An 18,462-nucleotide genomic window follows, 5' to 3' on the forward strand; every position below is an offset into this window, starting at 1 on the left:
GAGCGTCTACTACATGCTCACAACTATTCCAGGCATGGATGATGCAACAGTAAACAATCAGAGAATATTCCTTGACCTTATTGAGTTTGCTTTTTTAGTGAGGGGGTTTCTCTTAGTCAGATCGTGAGTGAAAGTCATTCAGTTGTGTCTGACTGTTTGCGACCTCATGGACTATACAGTCCATGGAATTTTCCAGGCCAGAATACTGGAGTGGGTAGCCTTTCCCTTCTCCAAGGGATCTTCCCAATCCAGGGATCAAACCCAGGTCTCCCGCTGTGCAGGTGGATTCTTTACCAGCTGAGCCACAAGGGAAGCCCAAGAATACTGGAGTGGGTAGCCTATCCCTTTTCCAGTGGATCTTCCCAACCCAGGAATCAAACTGGGGTCTCCTGCATTGCAAGCAGATTCTTTACCAACTGAGCTATCAGGGAAGCCCAGGTTGGTCAGGTCAGCCCAGGTTGGTCAGGTCAGGTTGCCATACTATTGATAAGATACCATAGACTGGGTGGCTTAATCAATAGAAATTTATTTCTCACAGTTCTGAAGGTTGGAAAGTGCAAGATCGAGGTGCTGATTGATTCATTTCCCCAGTGAGGAGTTTCTTCCTGGCTTGCAGATATCAACCATCTGACTGTGTCCCCACATGGGAGAACAGGAGAGGAGGTGGGGAGAATCAGACTGTTTGGTGTCTATTCTTGTAAAGAGACTAATCCATCACGAGGACCCCACCCTCATGACCTCAGCTAAACCTAATTACTTCCCAAAGTCCTCATCGCCAAATACTATCAGGTGGGGGTTTGGGCTTCAGCATGTAAATTTTCAGGGATACAATTCAGCCCATAGCAGGAAGTCAGTAAATTATATAGTATACGATAAGGTACTAAGTGCTAGGGGGGAAGGTAAAGAAGGGAAAGAGAATAGGGAATATGGTGGGGGTATTAAACTTTAAATAGAATGAACACTTGAGAAAACATCATTCAAGCAAAGACTTTTTTTAAAGATAAGGAAATGAGTTATGCGGATGACTGCTACTAGGTTGATGATGGAAACCCTACAATTTAGACTTAGAACTTGTGCTATGTATAATCTGATAACTTTTTTATGCAAGTGCAAGGATCCTGAGGCAAGAGCTTACCTGAAGTTGTCAAGGAGCAGCAAGGAACACACTATACCAGGAGTGAAGGTGAGAGGAAAGATGAGCTGAGAAAGATAACAGGGCCCAGATCCTGTGGGCCAATCTAGGCTACTATAAGGACTTTGGAGTTCATTCTGAGTGAAAAATGGAACCATCACAGGATTTTGAGCAGAGGAGAAACATAACTAACATTTTCAAAGGCTCACTCTGGACGCTAAGTGGAAAGTAGAGTGTAAGTGGAGGAAATAGGGAGACCGGGGGGAGGCTACTGCAGTTATCCCGGTGAGAAACAAACAAAGGTAGTTTTGAACCATGTAGTAGAACTGGAAGTAATGTGAAATGGAAAGACTCCAGTATATTTTGAAGATATAAAATAAATGAGTATAGGACATGACGGAAAGAGAGGAATAAGGAATTAAGCTTCTTGGGGTAAGCAACTGGAATTTACTGCAACGGGGGAGATTGTGGAGAAGTAGATTTGAGAAGGAAGATCAGATTCGGATGTGTTAACTTTGAGATGCCTTTCTCTCTTTAAGGTAGAAATCTCAAGAAGACAGCTGGACAAGGGAACCTGAAGGTCAGAAGAAGTCCAAGATGAGGATATACAATTGAAATTGTCACTAGGTTTTAGATGGCATTTAAAGTCTTGAAATTAAATGAGATCGCCAATGGAATGACAGAGCCCAAGAGAACGCTAAGGTTAAAAGCTCAGGAATATAAAAAAAAAAAAAAGTGAGCAAGTGATACTGAAAAGGAGCACTGAAAACCAAGAGAGTGTAGCACCTTAGAAGCCAAGTGAAGAAAGCATATGAAAGAAGAAAGAGTAAATGCTTCAAAACACTGCTGAGGAGTCGAGTAATATGAGAACTAACCACTGGATCTAGCAATGTGAAGGGCACCGGTGACCTTGCAGTTTCAGTAGGCATGGGTACAAAAGCCTGACTGAAGGGGGTTTAGGAAAGAATGAAAAGATGGGGCCGAAGCTGAAGGGGAAAATCAAGTCAAGAGAGGATTTTTAAAGATAGAAAAATGACAATATTATTGCCTGCTTCTGCTGAGAATAATCAAGAAGATAGGGGAAATGGTCAATAAATGAGCTTGCAAAAGGTACAAAGTGAACTAGAGAGAAGGAAGGAAGAAATAAAAAGAGAGGGAGAAGGGAGGCAGCAAAAGTGAGAGCCAGAGAGACTTAAACTTTTAAAGTTGGTTGTAGAAAAAGGTAATCATGTCCATCAGCCTCTTTATCTTGCTTGGGGGTGACTGTAGGGCACTTGAACTGGCTTAGGCAAAGGAGATTTAGAGAAATGCTACAAGGATTTATGTTATAATATCAAGAGCATGGAATCTGACTGCAAGGGTACAAGTCCTAACTTTGTGACCTTGGGCAAGCTATTGAATCTCCTAAAAACAAATATCATATATTAACACGTATATGTGGAATCTAGAAAAACGGTATAGATGATTTTATTTGCAAAGCAGAAATAGACATAGAGAACAAACGTATGGACACCAAGGGAGGGAAGGGAGGATGGGATGAATTGGGAGACTGAGACGGACATATATACATTATTGATAATATATGCAAAATAGATAACTAATGAAAAACTACTATGTAGCTCAGGGAACTCTACTTAATGCTCTGTGGTGATGTGAATGGGAAGGAAATCTGAAAATGATATGCATAGTTATACGTATAGCTGATTTCACTGCTGTACAGCAGAAACTAACACAGCATTGCAAAGCAACCATACTCCAATAAAAAAGTTTAAAAAGCTATCCAATCTCCCCATGCCTTAATTTCTTCATCTGTAAAATGGGGATGGTAACATCATCTTCCTCATAGGGTTTTTATAAGGCTCAAATAAATTACTTCTAGTGCTTGGAGCATGATGTACATGTGAGCTATCATCATCACTCTCTCAGGGAATAAAGGCCAGGAATCCTCCTGGGCCTAAGAAACAACTGAACTTGAGCCATAGGATTAGCCTTTCATCTGCATGCCCCCTGTCTCTACTCCTATCTGCAGCATGACTTCATTCTTTCCTCTCACTACTATCACCAGTGACTCCAGAGCATCACATTTTAACAAAGCCAGCTACCCAGAAGAGGGATAACTGAACTAACTCTCTGATCTTAAATACAGAAACTCTGTAGAAAGGACTCAATGGTCAACTTGATTCAAGTGCCCAGACCAGGCAGCCATGGGACTAGTGTCATGTAATAAAATGGACACTCCTCAGGGAACCATGAAAATGGATTAGAATCTTGCTTGGTGCCAAAGAGAATTGAAGGTGGCTGGAGAGCTGGTAAAGGGAGAGAAACTGGAGAATATGGAAAAGGAAAGTGCTAGTCAGTTAGAACAATAATTGCCATACCCTTCTCTCCCCAAATTTCTTTGTAGTGCTACCATCAAAGAAAGGTGAGCACAGGGAACATATGAGGATTCCCTATGGAGATTCTGCTAATTAGCAGAGGGTTCTCTGATAAAAACTGCAACCTGGGTGTTAGGAGCAATGAACCTCCCATTATAGGGAGTTTCTAGGAGGCCTGCATGCTAGTTATACCCTTGATAAGTTACAGCCTGGGTACTGGACCCCCACTCCTACCCTAAGCCACTACATTTCAGCCAGACAATCCACCTGAGGACTGATGGCTATTTCCACCCAACTGAAGCTAATGTGTGTTCTGCACTCCTTTCCTGACCTCCCTAACTTAGGCAGTCTCTGTTACTTGCTTGAGCCCCCAAAATTCTAAAATCACAGTCTTGCCAAGATGCAAGATCATTACAATGCCAATGCATCACAGAATCACAGAGAAAGACCAGCTGGGAGCCATGGAGTCAAGCAGAAGGCTATTAAAGTTTGCCAGGCATAAGGAGATCAGGGCTTGGAATAGAGTTATAGAAACAAGACTGAGAAAAGGAGAAAGATTTGAGAGATATTCCACAAAAAAAGTAAATGAAAAACTGGTCTTAGAAGTATAACTTAGTTATGCTTTTCAGTATAACTTAGTGTACTAAAAGAAAAGTGCAAGAGAATGTTTCAAAAATGAGAAGGTGATTACTAATCTAAAGTTCATGAGAGCTGAAAGAAAGGAGAAATACTAGATAATATAGATTTAAACAAAGTTTAACATTGGTTGTTGTGTCATTAGTCTCAAGTAAACAAGAATGAAAATATATACTTTGAAAATTACCAAGAATTGCATACCTAGCCTCTCACACTTGATAATTTCTTCCATATCTTGTCCCATTGGTTATGAAAGAATGTTGAGAAAGGTAGGGAGAACGAGGGATTGCACAGTCATTATAAGAATACATACAAAATATTATTCAGGGGGCTCCAGAGAAGCAGAACCAAGAGAAGATATATATATATAGAGAGAGAGATTTATTATTAGGAATTCATGGCACCCCACTCCAGTACTCTTGCCTGGAAAATCCCATGGATGGGGGAGCCTAGTGGGCTGCAGTCCATGGGGTCGCTAGGAGTCGGACACGACTGAGTGACTTCACTTTCACTTTTCACTTTCATGCATTGGAGAAGGAAACGGCAATCCACTCCAGTGTTCTTGCCTGGAGAATCCCAGGGACGGGGGAGCCTGGTGGGCTGCTGTCTGTCTATGGGGTCGCACAGAGTCGGACACAACTGAAGCGACTTAGCAGCAGCAGCAGCAACCATGGAGGCTGAGAAGTCCCACAATCTGTGGTCAGCAATCTGGAGAGCCAAGGGAGCCAGTAGTGTAGTTCCAGTCTGAAAACTAACAGGCTTGAGACCCAGAAAGAGCTAATGTTTCCATTTGAATCCAAAGACAGGAGGAAAAATCCAATGTCCCAGTTCAAAGGCAGTCAGGCAGGATGAATTGTCTCTTACTTGCAGGAGAGTCAGCCTTTTTTTCTATTCAAACCTTTAACTGATTATATGGGCCCCACTCATGTTAGGGAGGGTAATCTGCTTTACTCAGTCTGCTAATTCAAATGTTAATCTCATTCAGAAACACTCTCACAGACACACCCAGAATTAATGTTTAACCAAATATCTGGGCACTCTGTGGCCCAATAAAACGGACACATAAATAACCCCCAAAATAAATAATTTAAAAACAAACAAAAAACAGAGACAGGTATTCAAGTCCTGCAAGCCACAAGCCAAGGATACCACACAGCATCCACAGTCACTGGAAGCAAGGAATGGATTCTACCTTGGAGCCTCCAAAAGGGATCACCCCTGTTGATACCTCCATTTCGGCCTTCTGGCTTACAGCCCCGTGACCATAAGTTAGTGCTGCTGTAAGCCACTGTTTGTGCTGATTCATGACAGGGCCCCTAGGACACAAATGCACCAAGTGATAGAACTGCTTTCATGCACATGCAAATATATTCAGTAGCTACATGGACGTTACTGGAATACTCGAGGTCATTGGGCAATTTTGCCAAATTAAACCCAAAAGCCATCATTTGGAGCATCCCGTTGAGGGGCATCAACTCCCTCTTTCCCCCCAAAGTTCTGAGAATAAAGTCCCTGGTTCTTATTGGATTCATACCTAGATTCCTTTTCACCAGATTCTGTGCCCAAGTCTAGCCTTGGAAAATCAGCTCACTCTGAAATACTTAGGGAGTTTCTTAATGAGCTTGATTTTCAGCTGTTAAACTTGATGGAACTCACAGAAATGTAAAAAAAATCAACCGTGACAGCCCTGACAGGAGACGGGAACACTATTAGCAGCCCCTATTAGCAGTGAATGAGTGTGTAACATACCTGATCTCCCCAAGCAGCAAAACCAGTGATCTCACTGAAAACACAATCACAAAGACAGGTTGGGGCAAAGATCAAAGGAGGGGGCTTTATTTTCCTTTGCTCATTACATTGCCACTTTTCTTAGCACTAAGATCCACTCATTATACAGTCACATCCGGATAAGAACACACAAAGAAAGAGCAAAAAGATCTCCAAACATTATTTGCTTCTCCAGATATCTACAGATAAGAATATTAAGTCTAATACTATTCCTGTGATGGTTCTGTCATTATGGCTGCAATCCGTGGGAAATTCTAATTTTGAAATCCCACCTCTGAGGCTTATTATTGAGGAAAAAAAAAAAAAAAGATAAAAAAACCTGCTAATGCCATTGCTAGAAATTTGGTTTTGAGTCTAAAAAAAAATCCATGAAAATACCATATTTGATTGGAATTGCAACATATCAAAGCAGGAGGGACCCTTAAAGACTATCTCGTCCAAGTCCCTCTTTTGACAAATGAGGAAACTGAGGCGCACAGAGGGAAAACGGCCTGACCGTGATCTCAATGTGAGAGAATCCAGAACTGGAATAATCTCCGTCTCCCACTCACAGCTCAGTACTCTTTCTTTTCACTACATTTGAGCGTATACTAATGGAAAACAAATTAAAGCAGAAGATTGCAAAAAGGTTAGAAAACCGAAAATTGCTCATAAAGGATTGTTATTTTCTCAACTGGTTTTCTACAGTACCAGAAATTCTAGCTGAAGTAATCCAGGCAGCAAAACAAAGTGGATGACAGTCAAATACTAATCACTACTTTCGCTTGAAAGCATTGTATTTACAGCCTTTTTTTTTCTTCACAGGGAGAGACTCCACCTATGTAAAAACTGTATTTAATGCATTGAAAGTTTGGTGTAATGACTGTGGAAAATCACAGGTGATTCGTGGTCCCTCCAGCACACCTGTTATGCCAGTAAACAACTAAAATACCTCACCAGCAAGGCTGGAACCCAAGGGTCAGTCCTCTGAGATGAACTAGGCAAATTAATGACTGATGACATCAGACAGGAATTTGTATGAACAAGGACAGGAAAAGACAGGGCTAAGAATATTGATTCTGTGTGCGTGTGTATGGGGGCCAAGTGTGTGGAACTAAATACCACTTTTTCACCAGTTCCACAGGGAGGTGTGGGGCCCCTGAAGTGTGCGATTGCTAATAGCTCCACTGGGAGCTGAGGGAGCACTGACAGCCTCTTGCGTTGACGATGGAGATAGAAAAAGTGAAGCAGTAGTGTGCGTCCTTGCATACCTTTTCCCTCATGTATTCTCTACATGTACTTTAAGAATAATAATTTTAAAAAGTGTTTTCCCAAGTAAGTTTCTCTCCTCACTTTGTTAAAGTTAGGAAACAGCAGCCACTGAAACCAGGAGAAAATCATTTGAAGAAAGCGGTCTTTGTCTTTGTCAGGATAACCCAGGATTAGGGGGCTCGTTTCTTGCCTTTCCCTGACTCTTACTTTTCGGATCACTTTTGGCCTGGAATTAGAGAATACTGGCTTCCTATTAGCCTCCAGTCTGGAGAGAATCAAAAATTTGGGTAGAGTTGCCATAGCAGTCTTTCCATAGAAGTCCTTCCTCTGCCCAGGAGAACAAATGCAACAGAAAAAAGGCAATTCTACAAGTAAAAATTATCTTTGTAACTTTAAATTGACACTCTAATGAGTGAAAAATGGTAAAATAAGGGAAGGAATCATCTGTGTGCTTTGCATGGTGAGGGCAGAAGGAGATAGTATTCATATTCACACAGCCACTATTCCAGCCAAGGAGACAAGACACACATTCAGTAATAGAAACAATATAAGAAAATACAGAGGCTGAGTGGAGTGTGTCATGATAGGAATTCACAATATAAAGAAGTGATTGGGGTAGAGACATCAATGAAGTCTTTGTAGAAGAGGTAGCACATGAGGAAAGATAAAGAGAACTGCGGGAACAAAAAGTCAAGTAGGGGGTTAATAGAGGCTGTCCATGCAAAGGCAAGGACACCAGTTTATTAGGAAGAAAGTTATGCAGAAGAGGTTGGGCCTTGAGAGACAGAAGAGTCTGGGCCTGATGAAGCTAAGAGAACAGGGCACTGTGAAGGTCTGACTTTAGGAACCATTTAGGGAAAGCAGCACTACAAAAAAAAAAGGTAGTCAGGTAGGATGGACTCAGTAGAGAAACAGCCAGAAAGGAGGTGGTTATAGAGTACCCAGCAGAAGATAATGAGGACTTAGGTTACAGAACTGGAAAGAGATCTGGAGTTAGCAGGGTCAAATGGGCCAGAGCTAAAAGAAGAAGGTCGTGCATGCTAAGTCGCTTCAGTCATGTCTGACTCTTTGTGACCCCATGGACTGTAGCCCACCAGGCTCCTCTTTCCATGGGATTCTCCAGACAAGAATACTGGAGTGGGTTGCCATTCCCTTTCCAGAGAATCTTCCCCACCCAGGGATCAAACCCACATCACGTGTGTCTCCTGCATTGGCAGGCAGTTTCCTTATAATTAGCACCACCTGGGAAGCCAAAAGAAGAAGGGAGAACTAAACAATTTCAATTTGAGCTAATTTTGTCACTGATGTTGTGTAACTATGATGATGCTGTATGTCATTGTTCTGCGGTAAACAGGAAGGCCTCTCTCTCTCTCTCTTCTGTGTGTGTATGTTACACACTTAGGTAATCTCCCCTATGCCTTCTGCTATTCCGAGTGTAAATGTTAGAGGAAAAACAGGAGGTGGTCAAAGGAATTAATACATAGATACTTTTTTGGCTTAAATTAATGACGTTGATTATTTATTACTTCACATAATAGGAAGTCCAGAAGTAGAGCAGATTCCAAGCACAGTCCAATCAAGTTCTGGAACAACTGGCTATCAATGATATAAAGTGAACCTCAACCCATACTTCATGCCATACACAAAAAAAGTAACTCAAAATGATATCTACAACCCAAGTACCCGACATAGGACTTCTATACAGAAATAAAGAACTCTTGAAATGCAATAATAAGAAAGCAAAAAATATAATTTTTAAATGGACAGTGGATTTAAACAAATATTTCACACAAATAATCTGTAAGAATGGTCGATAGGCATGTAAAAGATGCTCAATAACTTTACTCATCAGCAAAATGCAAACTAGACCTCAATGAGATACCACTACTCACCCATTTGAATGGCTAAATTTTAAAAGATCCATAATACCAAGTGTTCGTGAGGATGTAAATCAACTGAAACTCTCATACGTTGCTGCTGGGAATAAAATCATCTCTAGCTTAAAAAAATGGTACAGGCACTTTGAAAAACAGTTTGTTAGCATCTTGTAAAGTTAAACATACACTTACCATATGTCTCAGAAGTCCCACTCACGGCTATTTACCCAAGATAAATGGAAACCTATGTTCACAAAGAGATTTACACATGAATGTTCATAGTAGCTTTATTTATAATGGCCAGAAGCAGGAAACAGTTTAAATGTTGATCAGAAGAACAAATCAACAGTGTGTATTCATACAATAAAATACTAGTCAGCAATATAAAGGGACATACTATTGATACTGTTAATACATGTATGAATCTCAAAATCCTCATGCCAAACCGAAGAAGCCACAAAAGCAAACCTAGTATATGATTTCACTTATATCAATTGCTATAAAAGGTAAAACCAATCCATAGATCATAAAGCAGATCAGTAGTTGCCTGGGGCCAGAGATGGTGGGATTGACCTCAAAGGTACATGACAGATCTTTTGAACTGACAGACATGTTCTACATTTTGTTTGTGGTGATGGTGTCATAGGTGTGTGTATGTGCATGCTTGTGTGAAAATTGTACAGTTTGAAAGGGTGCATTTTATTCTTTGTAAAAATGTTTAAATCTGTATTGTTGATAATGCTCCCCCGTGTGGATGTAGTATGGCATAGTGATAATGAACACATATCTAATGCTTTCCTCCCTTCTTTTTAAAAAATTATAAAATATGAACAAATTCAAGCCTACAAATTACAGAAAATAATGTAACAGACACCTTTATGCCTGCCACTAAGATAAAAAAAAAGATGTAAATAGTTTGTCTTATGGAGTTCTAAAAAAGAAAGAACAAGAGAACAAACATAACTATCACAGATAAAGACCCACTTTCAACATTTCCCCCTCCCTCACCCTTCCCCAGAGTGAGCCACTTTCCTAAAGTTAATGTTTACTAATCAGCTGCTTGGTTTTGCACATTTAGTATCAAATATATGTCCATAAATAATGCATAGTATTGTTTTATATATTTTTGAATATATATATATATATAAATGGAGTCTACTCCATGTATCTTCTTGTAAATAACTGTTATCATTTAACATTATTTTTTATTTTATTTTATTAATTTTTAATATAAATTTATTTATCTTAATTGGAGGCTAATTACTTTACAATATTGTAGTGGTTTTGCCATATATTGACATGAATCCTCTACAGCTGTACATGTGTTCCCCATCGTGAACCCACCTCCCACCTCCCTCCCTTTGCCATCCTTCTGGGTCATCCCAGTGCACCAGCCCCAAGCACCCTGTATCATGCAACGAACCTGGACTGGTGATTCATTTCACATATGATGATATACATCTTTTAATGCTTTCTCCCAAATCATCCCACCCTCGCCCTCTCCCATAGAGTCCAAAAGACTGTTCTATACATCTGTGTCTCTTTGGCTGTTTCGCATACAGGGTTATCATTACCATCTTTCTAAATTCCATATATATATGTGTTAGTATACTGTATTGGTATTTTTCTTTCTGGCTTACTTCACTCTGTATAATAGGCTCCAGTTTCATCCACCTCATTAGAACTGATTCAAATGTATTCTTTTTAATGGCTGAGTAATATTCCATTGTGTATATGTACCACAGCTTTCTTATCCATTCATCTGCTGATGCACATCTAGGTTGCTTCCATGTCCTGGCTATTATAAACAGTGCTGCGATGAACACTGGGGTACACGTGTCTCTTTCAATTCTGGTTTCCTCAGTGTGTATGCCCAGCAGTGGGATTGCTGGGTCATATGGCAGTTCTATTTCCAGTTTTTTAAGGAATCTCCACACTGTTCTCCATAGTGGCTGGACTACTAGTTTGCATTCCCACCAACAGTGAAAGAGGGTTCCCTTTTCTCCACACCCTCTCCAGCATTTATTGTTTGTAGACTTTTGGATAGCAGCTGTTCTGACTGGCGTGAAATGGTATCTCATTGTGGTTTTGATTTGCATTTCTCTGATAATGAGTGATGTTGAGCATTTTTTCATGTGTTTGTTAGCCATCTGTATGTCTTCTTTGGAGAAATGTCTGTTTGGTTCTTTGGCCCATTTTTTGATTGGGTCGTTTATTTTTCTGGAATTGAGCTGCAGGAGTTGTTTGTATATTTTTGAGATTAATTCTTTGTCAGTTGCTTCGTTTGCTATTATTTTCTCCCATTCGGAAGGCTGACTTCTCACCTTGCTTATAGTTTCCTTTGCTGTGCAGAAGCTTTTAAGTTTAATCAGGTCCTATTTATTTTTGCTTTTATTTCCAATGCTCTGGGAGGTGGGTCATAGAAGATCCTGCTGTGATTTATGTCAGAGAGTGTTTTGGTTATGTTTTCCTCTAGGAGTTTCATAGTTTCTGGTCTTACTTTTAGATCTGTAATCCATTTTGAGTTTATTTTTCTGTATGGTGTTAGAAAGTGTTCCAGTTTCATTCGTTTACAAGTGGTTGACCAGTTTTCTCAGCACCACTTGTTAAAGAGATTGTCTTTTCTCCATTGTATATTCTTGCTTCCTTTGTCAAAGATAAGGTGTCCATAGGTGCATGGATTTATCTTTGGGCTTTCTATTTTGTTCCATGGATCTATATTTCTGTCTTTGTGCCAGTACCATACTGTCTTGGTGACTGTGGCTTTGTAGTAGAGCCTGAAGTCAAACAGGTTGATTCTTCCAGGTCCATTCTTCTTTCTCAAGATTGCTTTGGCTATTTGAGGTTTTTTGTATTTCCATACAAATTGTGAAGTTATTTGTTCTAGTTCTGTGGAAAATACCGTTGGTAGCTTGACAGGGATTGCATTGAATCTATAGATTGCTTTGGGTAATATATTCATTTTCATTATATTAATTCTTCTGATCCATGAACATGGTATATTTCTCCATCTATTTGTGTCCTCTTTGATTTCTTTCACCAATGTTTTACAGTTTTCTATATATAGGTCTTTTGTTTCTTTAGGTAGATAATTTCCTAAGTATTTTATTCTTTTTGTTGCAGTGGTGAATGGAATTGTTTCCTTAATTTCTCTTTCCGTTTTCTCATTGTTAGTATATAGGAATGCAAGGGATTTATGTGTGTTAATTTTACATCCTGAAACTTTACTATATTCATTGATTGGCTCTAATAATTTTCTGGTGGAGTCTTTAGGGTTTTCTATGTAGAGGATCATGTCATCTGCAAACAGTGAGAGTTTTACTGCTTCTTTCCAATCTTGATTCCTTTATTTCTTTTTCTGCTCTGATTGCTGTGGCCAAAACCTCCAAAACTATGTTGAATAGTAGTGCTGAAAGTGGGTACCCTTGTCTTGTTCCTGACTTTAAGGGAAATGCTTTCAATTTTTCACCATTGAGGATAATGTTTGCTGTGGGTTGCCGTTGAGGTATGTTCCTTCTATTCCTGCTTTCTGGAGGGTTTTATCATAAATGGATGTTGAATTTTGCCAAAGGCTTTCTCTGTACCTATTGAGATAATCATATGGTTTTTATCTTTCAATTTGTTAATGTGGTGTATTACATTGATTGATTTGTGGATATTGAAGAATCCATGCATCCCTGGAAGAAAGCCCACTTGGTCATGATGTATGATCTTTTGAATATGTTGTTGGATTCTGTTTGCTAGAATTCTGTTAAGGATATTTGCATCTATGTTCATCAGTGATATTAGCCTGTAGTTTTCTTTTTTGTGTGTGTGGCATCTTTGTCTGGTTTTGGTATTAGGGTGATGGTGCCCTCATAAATGAGTTTGGAAGTTTACCTTCCTTTGCAATTTTCTGGAAGAGTTTGAGTAGGATAGATGTTAGCACCGGAGAAAGCAATGGCTCCCCACTCCAGTGTTCTTGACTGGAGAGTCCCAGGGATGGGGGAGCCTGGTGGGCTGCCGTCTATGGGGTCGCACAGAGTCAGACATGACTGAAATGACTTAGCAGCAGCAGCAGCTGTTCGCTCTTCTCTAAATTTTTGGTAGAATTCAGCTGTGAAGCCGTCTGGTCCTGGGTTTTCGTTTGCTGGAAGATTTCTGATTAGTTTCAATTTCTGTGCTTGCGATGGGTCTGTTAAGATTTTCTATTTCTTCCTGGTTCAGTTTTGGAAAGTTGTACTTTTCTAAGAATTTGTCCATTTCTTCCAAGTTGTCCATTTTATTGGCATATAGTTGCTGATAGTAGTCTCTTATGATCCTTTGTATTTCTGTGTTGTCTGTTGTGATCTCTCCATTTTCATTTCTAATTTTGTTGATTTGATTCTTCTCCCTTTGTTTCTTGATGAGTCTGGCTAATGGTTTGTCAATTTTATTTATCTTCTCAAAGAACCAGCTTTTGGCTTTGTTGATTTTTGCTATGGTCTCTTTTGTTTCTTTTGCATTTATTTCTGCCGTCATTTTTAAGATTTCTTTCCTTCTACTAACCCTGGGGTTCTTCAGTTCTTCCTTTTCTAGTTGCTTTAGGTGTAGAGTTAGGTTATTTATTTGACTTTTTTCTTATTTCTTGAGGTATGCCTGTATTGCTATGAACCTTCCCCTTAGCACTGCTTTTACAGTGTCTCATAGGTTTTGTGTTGTTGTGTTTTCATTTTCATTCGTTTCTATGCATATTTTGATTTATTTTTTGATTTCTTCTGTGATTTGTTGGTTATTCAGCAGCATGTTGTTCAGCCTCCATATGTTTGGATTTTTAATACTTTTTCTCCTGTAATTGACATCTAATGTTACTGCATTGTGGTCAGAAAAGATGCTTGGAATGATTTCAATTTTTTTGAATTTACCAAGGCTAGATTTATGGCCCAGGATGTGCTCTATCCTAGAGAAGGTTCCATGTGCACTTGAGAAAAAAGTGGAATTCATTGTTTTGGGGTGAAATGTCCTCTAGATATCAAGTAGGTCTAACTGGTCTAGTGTGTCATTTAAAGTTTGTGTTTCCTTGTTAATTTTCTATTTAGTTGATCTATCCATAGGTGTGAGTGGGGTATTAAAGTCTCCCACTATTGTTGTGTTATTGTTAATTTCCCCTTTCATAGTTGTTAGCATTTGTCTTACATGTTGTGGTGCTCCTATGTTGGGTTCATGCTGCTGCTAAGTCACCTCAGTCATGTCCGACTCTGTGCGACCCCATGGACGGCAGCCCACCAGGCTCCCCCGTCCCTGGGATTCTCCAGGCAAGAACACTGGAGTGGGTTGCCATTTCCTTCTCCAATGCATGAAAGTGAAAAGTGAAAGTGAAGTCGCTCAGTCGTGTCCGACCCTCAGCGACCCCATGGACTGCAGCATACCAGGCTCCTCCGTCCATGGGATTTTCCAGGCAAGAGTACTGGAGTGGGGTGCCATTGCCTTCTCCTGTTGGGTGCATATATATTTATAATTATTATATCTTCTTCTTGGATTGATCCTTTGATCATTAGGTAGCATCCTTCTTTGTCTCTTTACACAGCCTTTATTTTAAAGTCTATTTTATCTGATATGAGTATTGCTACTCCTGATTTCTTTTGGTCTCTATTTGCGTGGAATATCTTTTTCCAGCCCTTCACTTTCAGTCTGTATGTGTCCTTTGTTTTGAGGTGGGTCTCTTGTAGACAACATATATGGGGTCTTGTTTTTGTATCCATTCAGCCAATCTTTGTCTTTTGGTTGGGGCATTCAACCCATTTACATTTAATGTAATTATTGAAAAGTATGGTTCCGTTGCCATTTACTTTGTTGTTTTGGGTTCAACTTTATACACCCTTTTTGTGTTTCCTGTCTAGAGAAGATCCTTTAGCATTTGTTGGAGAGCTGGTTTGGTGGTGCTGAATTCTCTCAGCTTTTGCTTGTCTGTAAAGCTTTTGATTTCTCCTTCATATTTGAATGAGATCCTTGCTGGGTACAGTAATCTGGGCTGTAGGTTTTTCTCTTTCATCACTTTAAGTATGTCCTGCCATTCCCTTCTGGCCTGAAGAGTTTCTATTGAGAGATCAGCTATTATCCTTATGGGAATCCCCTTGTGTATTATTTGTTGTTTTTCACTTGCTGCTTTTAATATGTGTTCTTTGTGTTTGATCTTTGTTAACTTGATTAATATGTGTCTTGGGGTGTTTCCCCAGATTTATCTTGTTTGGGGCTTTCTTGGTTTCTTGGACTTGGGTGATTATTTCCTTCCCCATTTTAGGGAAGTTTTCAACTATTATCTCCTCAAGTATTTTCTCATGGTCTTCCTTTTTGTCTTCTTCTTCTGGGACTCCTATAATTCGAATGTTGGGGCATTTAACATTGTCCCAGAGGTCTCTGAGGTTGTCCTCATTTCTTTTAATTCTTTTTTCCTCTCTGCTTAATTTATTTCTACCATTCTATCTTCTACCTCACTTATCCTATCTTCTGCCTCAATCATTCTACTGTTGGTTCCCTCCAGAGTGTTTTTTTATCTCATTTATTGCATTATTCATTATATATTGACTCTTTTTATTTCTTCTAGGTCCTTGTTAAACCTTTCTTGCATCTTCTCAAGCCTTGTCTCCAGGCTATTTATCTGTAACTCCATTTTGTTTACAAGATTTTGGATCATTTTCACTATCATTATTTGGAATTCTTTATCAGGTAGATTCCCTATCTCTTCCTCTTTTGTTTGGTTTGGTGGGCATTTATCCCGTTCCTTTATCTGCTGAGTATTTCCCTGCCTTTTCATCTTGTTTATATTGCTGTGTTTGGGGTGGCCTTTCGGTATCCTGGCAGTTTGTGGTTCCTCTTTATTGTGGAGGTTCCTCACTGTGGGTGGGGTCGGACGGGTGGCTTGTCAAGGTTTCCTGGTAAGCGAAGCTTGTGTCAGTGTTCTGGTGGGTGGAGCTGGATTTCTTCTCTCTGGAGTGCAATGAAATGTCCTGTAGTGAGTTTTGAGATGTCAATGGGTTTGGTGTGACTTTGGGCAACCTGTATGTTGAAGCTCAGGGCTATGTTCCTGTGTTGCTGGAGAATTAGCGCAGTATGTCTTGCTTTTGAACTTGTTGGCCCTTGGGTGGTCCTTGGTTTCAGTGTAGGTATGGAGGCTTTTGATGAGCTCCTATCAATTAATGTTCCCTGGAGTCAGAAGTTCTCTGGTGTTCTCAGAATTTGGACTTAAGCCTCCTGCCTCCGGTTTTCAGTCTTATTCTTACAGTAGTCTCAAGACTTCTCCATCTATACAGCACCAATGATAAAACATCTAGGTTAATGAAAAGTTTCTCCACAGTGAGGGATACCTGGAGAGGTAAACAGAGTTACATGAAGAAGTGAAGAGGGAGGAGGGAGATAAAGGTGATCAGGAGAAGAGGGGGAATCAAAAGGGGAGACAGCAAGCTAGCCATTAATCACTTCCCTTTGTGCTTTCCACAGTCTGGATCCCTCAGAGATGTTCAGGGAGTTACACAGAGAAGAGAAGAGGGAGGAAGGAGACAGAGGTGGCCAGCAGGATAAAAGGGGGAATCAAATGGAGAGAGACAGATCCAGCCAGTAATCTGTTCCCAAAGTGTTCTCCACAGCCTGGAACACACAGAGAGATTCACAGAGTTGGGTAGAGAAGAGAAGGGAGAGGGAGGATAGAGGCGACCTGGTGGAGAAAAGGGAGAGTCAAAAGGGGGAGAGAGCAATCAAGCCAGTAATCTCATTCCCGAGTAAAACTGGGTACTGAAGATTGGGTTCTTCAGATCAGATCAGATCAGTCACTCAGTCGTGTCCAACTCTTTGCGACCCCATGAATCCCAGCACGCCAGGCCTCCCTGTCCATCACCAACTCCCGGAGTTCACTGAGACTCACGTCCATCGAGTCAGTGATGCCATCCAGCCATCTCATCCTCTGTTGTTCCCTTCTCCTCTTGCCCCCAATCCCTCCCAGCATCAGAGTTTTTTCCAATGAGTCAACTCTTCTCATGAGGTGGCCAAAGTACTGGAGTTTCAGCTTTAGCATCATTCCTTCCAAAGAAATCCCAGGGCTGATCTCCTTCAAAATTGATGGTTGGATCTCCTTGCAGTCCAAGGGACTCTCAAGAGTCTTCTCCAACACCACAGTTCAAAAGCATCAATTCTTCAGCGCTCAGCCTTCTTCACAGTCTAACTCTCACATCCATACATGACCACAGGAAAAACCATAGCCTTGACTAGACAGACCTTTGTTGGCAAAGTAATGTCTCTTCCTTTGAATATGCTATCTAGGTTGGTCATAACTTTACTTCCAAGGAGTAAGCGTCTTTTAATTTCATGGCTACAGTCACCTTCTGTAGTGATTTTGGAGCCCAGAAAAATTAAGTCTGACACTGTTTCCCCATCGATTTCCCATGAAGTGGTGGGACCAGATGCCATGAACTTAGTTTTCTGAATGTTGAGCTTTAAGCCAACTTTTTCACTCTCCTCTTTCACTTTCATCAAGAGGCTTTTTAGGTCCTCTTCATTTTCTGCCACAATGGTGGTGTTATCTGCATATCTGAGGTTATTGATATTTCTCCCAGCAATCTTGATTCCAGCTTGTGCTTCATCCAGTCCAGCATTTCTCATAATGTACTCTGCATATAAGTTAAATAAACAGGGTGACAATATACAGCCTTGACGTACTCCTTTTCCTATTTGGAACCAGTCTGTTGTTCCATGTCCAGTTCTAACTGTTGCTTCCTGACCTGCATATAGGTTTCTCAAGAGGCAGGTCAAGTGGTCTGGTATTCCCATCTCTTTCAGAATTTTCCACACTTCATTGTGATCCACACAGTCAAAGGCTTTGGCATATCAATAAAGCAGAAATAGATGTTTTTCTGGAACTCTCTTGCTTTTTCCATGATCCAGAGGATGTTGGCAATTTCATCTCTGGTTCCTCTGCCTTTTCTAAAACCAGCTTGAACATCTGGAAGTTCACGGTTCACATATTGCTGAAGCCTGCTTGGAGAATTTTGAGCATTACTTTACTAGCATGTGAGATGAGTGCAAATGTGTGGTAGTTTGAGCATTCTTTGGCATTGCCTTTCTTTGGGATTGGAATGAAAACTGACCTTTTCCAGTCCTGAGGCCACTGCTGAGTTTTCCAAATTTGCTGGCATATTGAGTGCAGCACTTTCACAGCATCATCTTTCAGGATTTGGAATAGCTCAATTGGAATTCTATCACCTCCACTAGTTTTGTTCGTAGTGATGCTTTCTAAGGCCCACTTGACTTCACATTCCAGGATGTCTGGCTCTAGGTCAGTGATCACACCATCGTGATTATCTGGGTCGTCAAGATCTTTTTTGTACAATTCTTCTGTGTATTCTTGCCATCTCTTCTTAATATCTTCTGCTTCTGTTAGGTCCACACAATTTCT

Source organism: Bos grunniens, chromosome X, assembly GCF_055505025.1.
Source record: "Bos grunniens cultivar Pamir isolate PY7600 chromosome X, Bosgru_T2T1.0, whole genome shotgun sequence".
NCBI classification, from domain to species: Eukaryota; Metazoa; Chordata; class Mammalia; order Artiodactyla; family Bovidae; genus Bos; species Bos grunniens.